Below are 14,303 nucleotides of genomic sequence, written 5' to 3' on the forward strand. Positions count from 1 at the left end.
AGTCTCTCTCCCCTCACCAAGCTGTCATCCATACAGCTACTAAAATAACCTAAGGCACAGTCTGAGACCTGTGACCTGAGACCGTATCCCTGACCAAAAACTTACAGAAGCTCCTCATTGTCTCTAGGATAACAGGTCACAGGATAAAGGTTGCCTGATTACCTAGAAATCCCAAGTAACCAATTCTAAGTGCTTAATCCATTTTGGGAACCCAACCCTTTGGGTGCTTGTGCTTTTTTACATTTCTATGTTTCAGAGACAAATGGACCTGCTGTATTCGATAAAGATGTCAAACTGTCCAGACTCATACCATAGTAAGGCAAGCTATCTAAATCTGCTCAAAAGTAAAACTAAAAATTAACGTGTATGAGCCCCTATGGTATGCTCTAAGTGCATTGCTAGACATCATTATTGGGATGGGGGGAGCCGTAATATTCATATTGTTCATATAAATGTCCGCACTTGTAATAAGCACAGTAATACAAAAAATATCAGTATGTAAGCATTCAAACATGCAAAAGTTATTTGAAAGCAATTAGTCTGATGTATCAAAGAAATATACAGGAAAACTAACTAATGAGAGTCTGGGAGAAAAAGGAAAAAAAAACCACTAGTTTTCTCCACTGGATCCTAACAGAACTAGAGAATAGAAAATCTCTCCAGTTTGTCCCTACAAATGTGTAAGGTACCCTAAATATATGTTGAACAATTCTTCACAGTGTAGCAGGCCTTCTAGAATACTCCCCAAGTCAAACTCAGTCTGGGTTCCTAGGTGGCCAAGTTCAGGGTATTCTATGAATCTGTACTCCTAAAACTATTGCCCAGGAGCCCCCACTAAGGTGCTTATCTTTAATATTTAGCCAGAAGACACAATTAGCTCAAAGCAAAGACATTTACTGAGGTGGCAGATCACAAATATTAATGATAAAATACTCCCCCCGCCCCATAAATCTGGAGCATACTATCCCATGACTACACACAGCATTAGTAGGGATTCATGGAGGATACACTAGTCGAGAGAAGCACAGGTTGGAAATATAAATGACCAAAGCAATTTGCACAGCTGATACTACAAGGTTTGTATGTCCAATCCCTTCTTGCTCCTCTCCCAGGCACAGTGTCTCTGCCGGGTAGGTCTCTCAGTTGTGCTTCCTGGGCATTTCCTTCTCTAAAGCTCAGCTCCTGACAGCTCCCTTCCCCCTGACTAAAAAAGCTTCTTTGGTCTCTTGCCTTAATTGACTGGACCTGCTTCCTGATAGAGGAGTAGATTGGGGGCGGGGGGGTTGGCTGGGGCAGAATGTGTAAGAGAAAGAAATCTATACTAGAAGAGGTAAAGAATCTTTCTCAAGGTTCTCTATAACTAGCTTCTTTTCTTGACTACCAGAGGTCACAGTCATCAGAGATACCTCCCAAGTCAATTCCTTCCCTGGAGATATGTCTTGCTTAAATAGCCACCAAGGGTATTGTCAAACCTTTGGCCAATAGCTAGCTTCTCTCTACTTCTATCAAAGTTGAATAAAGAGCTTTTCACACTTCTAAAGGTTTATACATTTATACAAATGTGCAAAAGTCCCTTTAGTTCTTTCTCGTATATCAAAATGTGAAGTCTTGTTATTTAGTAAGTTCATAATGAAGACAGCAAGATGGTATAGTGCATAGTAACCTAGAGTCACAAAGACCTGACATTTTACTACATTTGACCTTAGACAAATGATTTGCCCCCTGTCAGTCTCCGTTTCCTCATCTATCCCTAAAATGGGGATAATAGTAGCATCTACATCTCAGGATTGTTGTGAGGATCACACGAGATAATATATATATAAAATGTGTTTTGCGAGCACTACATAAAGCTAGTTACAGAACACACTCTATAAATGCTAGTTATTACTACTGTTGGTGTTGTCAGCAAAATAAGGATAATGATAGCACCTATTTCCCAAGGTTGTCGTGAGGATAAAATGAGATAATATTTGGAAAGAGCTTTGCAAACCTTAAAGTGCCACACAAATGTTAGCTATTTTAATTTTTTAAAAACTAAAAAAACAACCCAGTCATTTTTACATTACAGCACCTTTCACTTCAGCACTCTAAGGGAAATAAATTGTCTGCCATTTACTATTAGACACGACTAAAAATAGCAGCCAGCTAGGTAGGTGAGCACTTGACTAGGTAGGTAGGAGGTTTTACTCCCAACATGCAGAAACAGCCTGAGTTCAGGCCTGTGAGTACAGGTAAAATTCTATGACAATGAATAATATTACAAGTGAAATTCCATTATAGCAATCATTGTCAAAACCAAGAGTCATCTCTCCCTGTCTCTCTCTCTCTCTCTCTCTCTCTCTCTCTCTGTCTCTCTCTCTTTCTCTCTCTCTCTCTCGCTCTCTCTCTCTCTCTCTCTCCCTCTCCCAGTTTGCTTAGGTATTGGCTGCTTTGGCCAGAAACTTCAGGGCTGTCAGAACAGAACCTTCTACCCTTTAGACATGTAGAGATTTTGACTTCTGATTACATAGTAAGTGGGGTGAAGCCAAAGAGATGATGATATATAGAACCAGAGAGAAAAAGCCAGGAGGCAGAAAAGCTGAGAGAGTGGAAGTAAGGCAAATGAGAGAAGGGTGGCGATGGGATAGATTTAAAGAGGAGGAATTCTTTCCTGCTATGAAAAGGAATATGTCTTCTTCTTTTATAAGCAATAATAGTAATGACTAATATTTATAAGGGTTGTGACTGGACCTGTGATTTCATCGCTAGAGAAAACACTTAGATGAAGGGAACTCTCTTGCCCCCACCCAATGCAGGTTGGCACCTTCTCTGCAACTTAAGAATCTTAGAGAGTTAATCTAAAATACTAAAATGTTAGGTGGATTTTCCTAGTGTCACATAACCAATATGTGTCAGAAGCAGGATTTGAACCCCGCTCTATATCCATTATGCCACGCTGGCTCTCAGCTGCTATTTATATAGCATTTTAAAGTTTGCAGTACACTTGACATACATCATCTAATTTGAGCATCATAATAACTTATGAGGTAAGAAATGCTTGATCATTTTCCTATCATTTCCCCAGTTTTTAGATATGTAACTCAGGCTTCCAAGCCTGGCGGAGTTTGCATAGAGGAGACTCCTAATTGGTGGAGGGATTGCTGATATAATGCTGCATACTTGCATGAGGAGTAGAATTAGTTCCAGAGCTTCTTGGAGAAGACATAAAAGTGATTTGAGCTGGATCTTCTTTGGGACTGACTCCAGAAAGGAGAGAAAGAAAGACTTTGGAAGCTTCACACATATAGGAGAAGCGAGGTCTTCACCATATCCCTCATTTCTACCTGCCTCCATAGAAAAATCTGAAAGAGAATCTCCCATTGGGTGAGGTTGGGGTCTTCTCTCTAAATTTGAGCTAACATTCTTATTTCACTCCCATCAGAAGAGTTCATTCGTTCTTGTGTATTTTTCTGATATATTCTAAGCTACATAACTTCTCCAATTTCAATGTGCTGCGCTATTTTGTTTGGATATAGAGTATTACTCCCTACTCAATATTTGTGATGGTCTTTTGTGTAACCAGCATTTGATGGAAGGGTTCTAAGCTGGCAGGTAAAAGCCAAGAAGAGCTAACCCTTCCTCTTTAAGAGCTATCAACCAGAGAAACATCTTTTGCTTTGAACCACAGATTCCTTTTTCTTTTTTGTTTCATGGCCCCCTCTGATAGTGTCTGGACTCCTCCTCAGAATAATATTTTTATATGTACAAAATAAAATACATAGACTTATAAAGGAAATCAATTATATTGAAATACAACTGTTTTCAAAATGTTTAAAAAGCAAGTTCACAGATTGCTGGTTAAGAGTCCATTTATGTCTATTATACTTCTAGATCATCAGCATGGGCGGGGGCAGGGAGGGCAGGGAGCAGATAGATATAAGCAGGGGTACACTGGAGCCAGCTCCAACTGGCTTGTTAAATTTTCAGTATGATCATTTATACATTACAAATCAGGCCTTGGTATATTGTTTTACTGAACATCGGGACTTAAGTGATGAAGAAAATGTTAATAAAGCATATTAAGCTTAAAAGTGTGTTGTATGTACATTTTTTCTTGGAGAGTTGGTTGTTAAACATTTACCAGCACACCTCTGGATATGATTCTAGTCCAGTACTCCTTTCAAAGACTGGAGGAAAGAATGCCTAGCCTCATGGCCTTTCTGGTCCCCTCAAGGCGGGAATGACAGCCCCCCTTCATATGGGGAAGGCAAAATATATAGAGAGATATGTAAACATATGTATCTTACCTGGGCACAGTCTTATATGGATTAAAAAAAAACTGTGGCTCAGAAAGGTTGTGACTTACCTATGTTTGCACAACTAGTAAGTATGAGAGGAGGAATTTAAACTCACATCTTCCTGACTTCAGGAACAGGACTCTGTCCACTAAGCCTCTCTAATAAAGAGCTGTTCACATGTGTATGCCACAGCCAAAGTGAGACTTTTTTCATATAATATTCTTTTTATGCATGAAATGTCTGTACTTGGACTCTAATACCCTATAAGACCATATGCTTTCTTTAAAGACTAAAGCCATCAGACCAATCTTATTTTTTCACAAATTCCTAATGAAATGGAACTGTAGTGCACTTTAAGAATCCAAAACATTTCATGTATATGCTGAAATAAATAGAAAGCCTCTTGGCAGGGGTCTACAGGGATTCTCCTTGCTTGTGATTTTGCATTTATTTATGCTAATTTAGAACTCTAAACATAAAACCCAGGACGCCCGTCTGTTCTGTGGATTTGTAACATCCTGGAGTGTGGCAGGTACATGACTCAATGAATGGGTCTGCAGTTTTCTGGACTATTTGCAATGAACATATTTTTCATTGAGTAACCTCAGTAAGTCATTGCATGCATACTCCACTGGCATCCAATGTATTAGCAATTCATCTCGTTTTCCTTCTCTGTTTTAGGACCCTGCATTCAGCAGAGGGAAACATAACCAAATGTGAACTACTCAAGCAAAATTTTGGCAGGAGCTGCTTCATTTATGACATGTGGTCTATCAACTGGAGAAGCGAAAGGCACGTCACCGTCTGGTTTGTCCACTGAAGCATATTATCATCAAGGTGGCATGTCACACAAGAAAAGCAACCTGTGGAGAGGTTTTCTTTTCACAGGACGGGCATGCCACATGCTGAGCAATACAGTGACCCTAAATGCAAAGTACATCGATGCTTACAGAAAACAAGCAGTGTCGCTATCGGTCCGTATGGAGTTTTCTAAAGATTTTAGAATGAGGAGAGGTCTGAGAGATAGATCATTTAGCCCTACCTGCTAATCTCACAGGTGAGAAAGCTGAGGACTTGAGAAAGGGAGGTAACCTGCCTAAGGATACTTGGAAAGTTAGTAAGTAGCAAAGACAGGACTTGATCTCTGGTCTTCAGATTTCAAATCCAGTGTTCTTTCTTGGACTCCTCCAAAGAGATTACAGAGGGCATCAGAATTATCTCTCTTATACTCTGAATCTTTCCTGTCTCTTTCCAATCTTCTCTTCTCCTTTAAACCTCCTCTGCCTGAGCCTCACCTGTAAAATGAAAGGCTGACACTGAATGATCTCTGGCATCCCTTCCAGCTCTATACCCTGTGATCTTTCTAGCCCGCTCCCCACTCCAAGAATGAAGAAGGCACGTAGTCACGGGGAAGGTGGTGGGAGTTCATGGAGTAAGAGTGGTCATTCCAGTTCCTTGATGGTTGGTTTGTCGTGCCTCAAACTCTGGGTAGGGTATGTGTGCTGCAGAGAAATTATTTGCATAGGTGTCTTCACATGTTCCCAAAACAGTACTTAACAGACTCTTCATCACCCCGTCCTGTCCTCCTCATTCTCTCATTTCAGAAGTCTCAGTTCTACAAGAAATCAGCACTGATAGGGTAGAGTTATGTAATGACTTCTAAATAGCTGCAAGCTGAAATTCCCCTGGAGGTTCAGTCAAAGGGCCCCTTTCAGGGCCTAGAGGGCCACATATGGCCTCAAGCCCACAGGTTCCCCATTCAACACCTGATTACTCTTTGCTCCTTCTCCTACTACTCAATCATTGTCTATGCTTAAATTGAAGAAACAGCACAAAATAATGGAAAAAAAATCCTTGGTTTGGAATCCAGAAATATGGGCTTGAGACCTCTGCGGTGCCACTTATGTGTGGTCTAAGGATTCAAGTCCTTTCTGAGACTCGCTTTCCTCATGTGTCAAAATGGGAATAATACCAAACTTGCTTCCCTCATAGGGTTGTGTGAGGATTAAATGGACATACAGACACCTATATAAACCATATGTATATACAAGCGCATGACTATACTAGCATGTGGCAACACTATCCCACACTCATACATATACTCAAGTGTACATAAGTATGTAGGTACACTGGCCCAGAGTCTGGCAACAGTCCCCAGTGCCACTGGAATCAGATTGAAATGGAACTGGGAAATATTTACCAAAATAAATAAAAATACAATAGAACACAGATAATTTTAATGTGTAGTTTTCTAAATCAATATGTGGCCCATAGGGATCCCTATGCAGGTAATATTAATTAAGGTGGGCCTTTTTTGGTTTTCTCTTTTAGAATGCTAAAGTAATCAAATTCCTTTCATTAAGTCTTACTAGGCGCAAAGCCCTAGGCCCACACCCTTTTGCTGGTTAGATATGAAGCCTTCGGGCCCTAACAAGGGTATATAAACTCAGAAGTTAGCATTGTGTTTGGGGCTCTCACTCACTGGACGGGTTGGTGTGGAGACTCTGGGTAGCCGTTGTTAAGAACCCCCTGGCTTTTAAGAAGACCCAGGTGTTGGGGATTCTCTTTTTGGTAACTATGTATGTGATGTCTTGACCAGACAAAACCTGTCTGTTGAATTGTGTTATTTGCTCTGTTTATATTGTCTCTGTTTGTAATTTCTGTTTGTATTTGCTCTGAAGTTCAGGGTGCTGGCTTTTACCCCTGAACTAAGTGAATAATATGTGTATGTTTGATTAAAGTGAGATTGTTAACCCTTTAAAGTTGCTTTCCTTAGAAAAGCAGATCAAAGAACTTGTGCTAGCAGCCCTTCTGTGTGCTGGTGTTATTGGCCTCACACAGCCACAGTAGCAGCAAGCCACATTGTTGCTACAATGCACCATTTAATGAGTCCTGTATCTGCTTGAGTTTGATACCATTGCACTATCACACACCATGTATTCTGTACCTATACTTACCTGTTTATTGTATAACCACCTTATTACCTCTACTTACCCAATTTTGATTCCATATTGGGTACTTCCAACAAGGAAAAGGCATATGGTACACTGTATAGAGTATTGAAAATGGAGTCAGAAAGACCTTGATTCAAGTCCTAACTGACATTTGCTAGCTGTGTGGCCCAGGTAGGTCTCCAGTGGAGTACAGTACTTTGGCCTGGGCTAATTTATATTTTTTCAGTGATTAAGATAAAGCTATATATGACAAGCGCATCAAATCTAAAAGTGACACAAAGCTGGGAGAGATAGTTAATATTGGATCATATAGTTAAGATCCCCAAAAGCTGAAGCATTGAGCTAAATCTAATAAGATGAAGTTTGGCAGAATTAAATATAAAGTCTTATATTTGGGTAAAAAAAAATCAACCTCATCAGTACAAGATAGAGAAAATATGGCTAGAGAGTAATTGTTCTGAAAAAAAATCTGAAGCTTTTAGCAGACTGCAGAGCTCATTATAAGTCAACAGTTTGATGTGGCAGCCAAAGGAGCCAAGATCGTGGGCTGCATTGAGAGGCAGATTCCAGTAATAAAGAAGTGATAAGTAGTCCCTGGTCAGATCTTATCTGGAGTATTTTGTTCGGTATTGGGCACCACAGTTTATAAGCTACCGAGTGTCTAGAGGAGAGACTTGAGTTCATGTCATACACGAATCAGTTGAACAAAGCAGGCATGTTTATCCTGGAGAAGAAAAGACTCAGGGACCGTGATAACTATAGTCAAGTATATAAAAGGATATCACGTGATGAAGAGATTAGATTTGTTCTGTTTGGCTTCAGAAGGTAGAAGCAGGAACAGTAAAGGGAAGATGTACAGAGGCACATTTAGGCTTGATGTCAGGGAAAATTTCCTAATAAATAAAGCCTCTCAAAGAGGAATGGGGGTGTAGGGAGGTAGTCAGTTCTCCTTCTTGGAGATATCCAAGCAGAGGCCAGACAACACTTATTAGGCGTGTTATACTAAGGATTCTATTGGTGTAGGGATTGGACTAGATCTAGGCAGCTGAGGTCTCTTCCAGTTCTCAAATTCTGTAATTCATAATAAATTTTTTTAACTATACTGATGTCCCTTTTGCTTTTCCAATAACTAGAACTCTGCTTCTCTAGTTGACAATGAAATATTTAAAATTCCACAAAATTTTAATAAAGACCACCATTCTCTTCCTTGGTTACATCAGATAAAGGCTCAGCCACTGAACAATCTTCCATAGTCAAACAGTAGATACTCTAGATTTTTGTGCTTTCATCCCAGCCAGTTAATGCATTTTATAAACTTGGTCCATCCATCATTTTTCTGTTTCTTCCTTCCTTCCTTCTTTCCTTCCTTTCTTCCTTTCCCTTCCTTTTCCATCCTTCCTTCCTTTCCTTTTTCTTCCTTCTTTCCTTCCTGCCTGCCTTCCTTTCTTCTCTTTTTTTTTTTGATAAAAATAATAGACGCTGTTTACTTGGTGCTTCGAGGTTTACAAAGCACTTTATACATATTATTTCATTCAATCCTCGAAACAACACTGGGAGATTAAGTACTATCAACATTATTATCTTCATTTTAAGGATGAGGAAACTAAGATTCAGAGATTAAATGACTATTCAGGCGTCATACAGCTAAACTCATCCTTTTTATAACACTGCTATGGTCATCTCTAAGAGATACATTTGTACCTGTCAGATAATTTGAGGGAAAAAGATTCTTTCTTCCCCAACACAGCTTATTGGGAGACTACATTTACCAGTCTGTCACCAATAAAATTATCTTAGTTTAAAAAAAAAAAGACAAGCTTTATGATAGATCCTGTGCATCTTAACCAGGGACAGCAGCACACAAGCTAAATACACCTAAAGTATAATAAGATTGATATAGTGCCTTGAAGTTTGTCTCATGTGATTCTTATGATTACAGTTCCATAAGTGCTATTATTATCATCCCCATTTTACAGATAAGGAAACTGAGGCTGAGGTTAAATGACTTGCTAAAGGTCACACAGCTATTAAATTTATGAGGCAAGATTCAAACTCAGCTCTTTCTGACTCCAAGTCATGTACTTCACCACCCTGGAACACCGGGCAAGAGGAGCAAGCAGAGAAATGAGGACCTTCACAGTCAGTTAACATCTTGAGCTGCCAGGACTGGACAAAGATGGGGACAGCAGACAAACAGCAGGCGGGTGGCATTGGGAAAGGGTGTTAAAGACAGGGATCAAAATAAAGCATCTGTACAGCCTTCCCCTCTCCACTCTCATCTACTTCCTTAAACCACAATGCTTGCAATCATTAATATCTTTGTTAGACATCAACCTCAAAAGCTAAACACATAACCAACATCTGGCTGTTCCCACAAATTTTTTCCATTGAAGATTTAAGGAGATAATCATTCATTTAGTGTTTAATTCTTACATAACATCCCATTGCATCTTATATTTTTTGTTGTTGTTGCCTGGTTCATTTTTCTATCATGTAGTTACAAAATAAGAGATTAGCATCCTTTCTAGACTGTATTTTCATTTTTTTAAAGAAAGTCAGATTTGGAGACATTTTCTAAGAAAACAGGAATTTATTTGGCTCCATTCCCCTCAGAGGGGATCATTTGCAGAAGTGTTTATTTAAAATCCAGCATGAATCTTAGGCTAACTTCCGACCATTTCCCATTACAGCAGACAAGAGGTAGTAAAACTTCTCAGGTCCTCACACTCAAAATTCCTCCATCAGACTTCTCACTCTCATACCAAGTAAGAAAATACTGAAGGAATCAAAAGCCAGGGGACTGAATCTGCTTCTGGAGCTGCACATCCCCCACTTTCCAATTCTCATAAGCTCTCTTCCAGCTAGATATTATTTTTAAATTTCTCAATAATCGGTTGCTTATATAGTTTTTCTTGATCACTTTGGTTACAAGACTGGAAATAATTGGGTTGATGTCAGTTGCTGGATAGTAACCTCCTGTTCTAAGACCTAGAGATTTAAATAATGAAGAGACATCTCCAGTTGGAGAAGAGTTTATGGTCCACAGTCTTAGCCTGGAGACAAACACTAACACGTCTGGGACTCAACAAAGGCAGTAATTAGGCGGCATTTTATTGTGATGCAGTGAGCGGGCAAAAGATGGAGCTGGACTACTCTCATGAGCATAGAAACAAAATTGGCTTCCTGGAGAGCAAACATAAGAAATCTGGCAACCTAAAAATATTTAAAGAGCTTATGACTCCCGGGGGAGAATTTCAGGCTATTGAAGTGGAAAAGATTGAGCATTTGCTAAGACTGAAAAAGAGGGGTTTGTTTTTTAATGAAAAATGCAACAAAGTGCACAGACTTTGGGTATGGTATCTTAAAAAGAATGAAATCATTCTGATCAAATACAGACAAGTCAAATTAGGAAGCCTGAGTCTTCAAGAGAGAAAAAAATCAGAAAGGAAAAGATCTAAAAATAAACACTACAGATAATAAACCATGTAACTCATTTTTCTGATTCTTTAGCATCCAACTTTCTCCCAATTGCAGGGATCATTGTCTTCCATCTCTCAAGCCAGGGAATCTTGATGTTGTCTTAAATCCTCACCCCCTCCCTTGCTCTCTCTCTCTCTCTCTCTCTCTCTCTCCTTCCCTCGATCTCTCCCTCTCTTCCCCCCTCTCTCCCCCTCCCCCTCTCTTTCTCTCTCTTTCCCTCCCTCCCCCCTATTTCTTCCTCTCTCCCCCTTCCTCTATCCCCTCCTTTCCCTCCCTCCCTTTCCCTGTCTGTCTCCCTCTCCTTCCCTTTCCCTTCTCTTTCTCACCCTTTCCCTGCCCCCCCCCCCGCCTCTTTTCAGGATTTACCACTTCTTCAACATAGTTCAGATCTTATTCATTCATTTAACAAATGTAGTGCAAGAGAGAGTATTGGATTTGGAATCAGTGGACTTGGGTTCAAATCCTACTTATGCCATTTATTGCTTCCAAGTCACTGCACCTCTCTGGGATTCCATTTCCTTGTCTATAAAATGAAGGGGTTGGACTAGTTGACCTCTGAAGTCCTCTCCAGCCCTAAACCTAGGAACCTACAATCCTTTCTTCAAAGAGTTTGCTATTACAATCCTCAGTTCTATCTATCATAGTTACTTCACTTGGAGCACACACAGAAATAAACATTTATGAAAGCCCTACTAGGCACCCAGGCACATGGGAGCCATAGGCCAGACAGATTGTCCCTGATTCCAAAGGGTTTACAGTGAGGTCCTGCATAGATGCTAAAAGAATAATACAGACAAATAAAAAACTCAGAGAGCAGAAATTACCTCCTGAGAGAGGTGAGACTTGAGCTAGTAAACATTTGAATGTACTATATTGAATATTATAATATATACTATATATTAATACTATAAGTATTCATATACTATGCACATACTAAAGGCATTTACTATCCTGGATACTAGAAATACAAAGATGAAAAACAATCTCTGCCTTTACAGAGTTTGCCATCTACTAGGGAAGTTAGGATGTATACACAGATCAATATAACGCAAGACAGAATACGTTGAGGCAAAGACTGTAGGACATTTATGTCTGGATATCTCATAGATACCTCAACTTACCATGTCCAAGAGAGAACTCATTATCTTTCCACCTAAACCTAGCCCTCGTCCTCACTTCCCTGATATCAAGAGTAGCACCAGAGGTCTGCTAGAACTAGCTAACCAGCTCATGAGAGCCCACTGTTAGATCTTTAATAGAAGCATTTACATCTCTTGATCTATTGTTTGTCTATACTTAAGAAAGTGAGGGAGAAAATGTTAATGATGCAGATTAAACTTAAAAGAAGTTCCTGTGTACTTTTTTTAAAGGAACCAGTTCAATATTTACCAGCACACCTTTGGGTGCCTCCATCTTTCCCAGGAAGATGGGGAGATTTGCAATGTCAGAATTATCCTTAACTCTTCATTCTCTCTCATCCCTCATATCCAACCATTTGTCAAGTCTTGTCCATTATTCCTCCATAACATCTCTCCAATCTGTTCCCTTCTCTTTACTCTTTATTTTAACCACTATAGTTGATCACCTCTCAGCTAGACTACTGAGATACCTTCCTCATTGGTTTCTCTGCTTCGAGTCTCTCCCTTCTTTAAACTATCCTCCAATGGGCTGCAAAAAGTCATGATAAAGTACAGGTCTGGCTATACCATTCCCCTGCTCAGGAATTCCCAGAAGCTTCCTATTGCTTTTAGGATAAAACATAAATTAAAATCAAACATAAATTGCTTTAAATCTTTATATGAAGGCTGTCACAATTTAGGCCTTTGCCTATGTACCTTTCCCAACTTATTTCATGTAGCCTCCCTTCATACACATTATGTTCCAATCAAACTGGTTTACTTGCTTTTCCCTATCTCCCATCTCCAAGCCTATGCCTATCATCATCATCATCTTCTTCTTCTTCTTCTTCTTCTTCTTCTTCTTCTTCTTCTTCTTCTTCTTCTTCTTCTTATTTCTCCTCCTCCTCCTCCTCTTCCTTCTCCTCCTCCTCTTCCTCCTTCTCCTCCCCTCCTCCTTCTTCCCTTCCTCTTCTTCTTCTTTTTCCTCCTCCTCCTCTTTCACCTCCTTCTCCTTCTTCCCTCACCACATGTGGTCCTTCTTTCTACTGGGGTAGTTCTATTTGAATCACAATGGACTTTTAACTGCTTGACTATGCCTTTAAAGACAAATCACTCTGGCTTTCATTGAATGGCCAATAATAAGCCCCAACCCAAGTCTCTGTTGCTCATTGTTTGGGTTTTGATAGCTAAGAGTGAGTGCAAATAGCAATTGTTTTCTGTTCTGTCCAGAAATTCTGAAGGTCTTCTACCCAGATTGATACTTTTATTATGGTAAACTAGGCCATCTTTGGTTTCAATTCTTACCTAGCCCTTAGTCATTGAATGGGTGTTGCCTCAGACAAACTGAGACCTGGGAAAGACCTTAATTTAAAAAGGCCAAGGTCACCCACTGCATCCTGGGCCATCACCAGTCATCTTGACTCTTGTCTTGTTGCTGGACTCCAATGACTCTGGAGGAGAGAGTGAAGCTGATGACCTGGCACAGCTCTACCTCACTTAAATCCAATTCACCCATGAGTCAAGGCAGCACCCTTGTGATGTCATTGGTCCTTTTGGAGAATGAAAGATGAACAACAATCTGTGAGAATCCCTAACTTCCCTCAAAGATCGGTTCAGAGTCTTCCTACACAAGGCCCTTCTGATTCTCCTAGCTGTTACTGTTCTCTCTCTCTTAAAGTTACTTTGAATATGCTTTATTTTTACTTATCTGTGTACATCTTATGTCCTCCAATGCCTTCCCCTACAATATCCTATGGCTCCTTTAGGGCAGAATCTTTCATTTATGCTTCTACATCCCAAGCTGCTGGCACAGTGCTTCATATGAAGTGTGTACTTAATGTTTCTACAATTGTATAACAATATGCTTTATAAAATTTTTCTTTAAAAAATTTTGTTAGAGGAGAAAAAACTATTTAAGCAAAAATTTAAAGGTACCTATGTAATTGGACTTTATGCACCTGAGATGGAGGCATCCACGTGGGAGATAGCAAAGATCTGCTTCTGGGAGAAGACATTCTACATTTCCTACTATATGAATGGCAGTGGCCTCTTTCCATTAGCTGTGTTAGAACCATCTGGGTCTTTAAAACTACCAGACTGGGACTCTCTTTCTCTCTCTCTGTCTCTCTCTCTCTGTCTCTCTCCCTCTCTGTCTCTCTGTCTCTCTCTCTCTCTCTCTCTGTCTTGCAGCATCCAGGGAGTGAAGCTCTTGTTCACTTACAATATGGGTCCCATGAATTGATGGAGGGGTGGGGGAAAGGTAAGCCTTCCCCCCCCCCTTTAGATTCTATGTCCCTGAGAATCAGGTTTTGGTGTCTTTGATTTTTCCTTTTCAGTTCTAAGCACAGGTAGTAGAGTCTCTGGACCTGGAATCTTGAGCCATGCTGACCTTGGAATCAAGATTCCAGATTAGGTGTTTCTACCAGTCCAGCAAGGAAGCCTTGAGAAGCAAGGGATGCAGGCCCAATAGGTTC

Source organism: Trichosurus vulpecula, chromosome 2 (genome assembly GCF_011100635.1).
Source record: "Trichosurus vulpecula isolate mTriVul1 chromosome 2, mTriVul1.pri, whole genome shotgun sequence".
In the NCBI taxonomy this organism is placed as follows: domain Eukaryota; kingdom Metazoa; phylum Chordata; class Mammalia; order Diprotodontia; family Phalangeridae; genus Trichosurus; species Trichosurus vulpecula.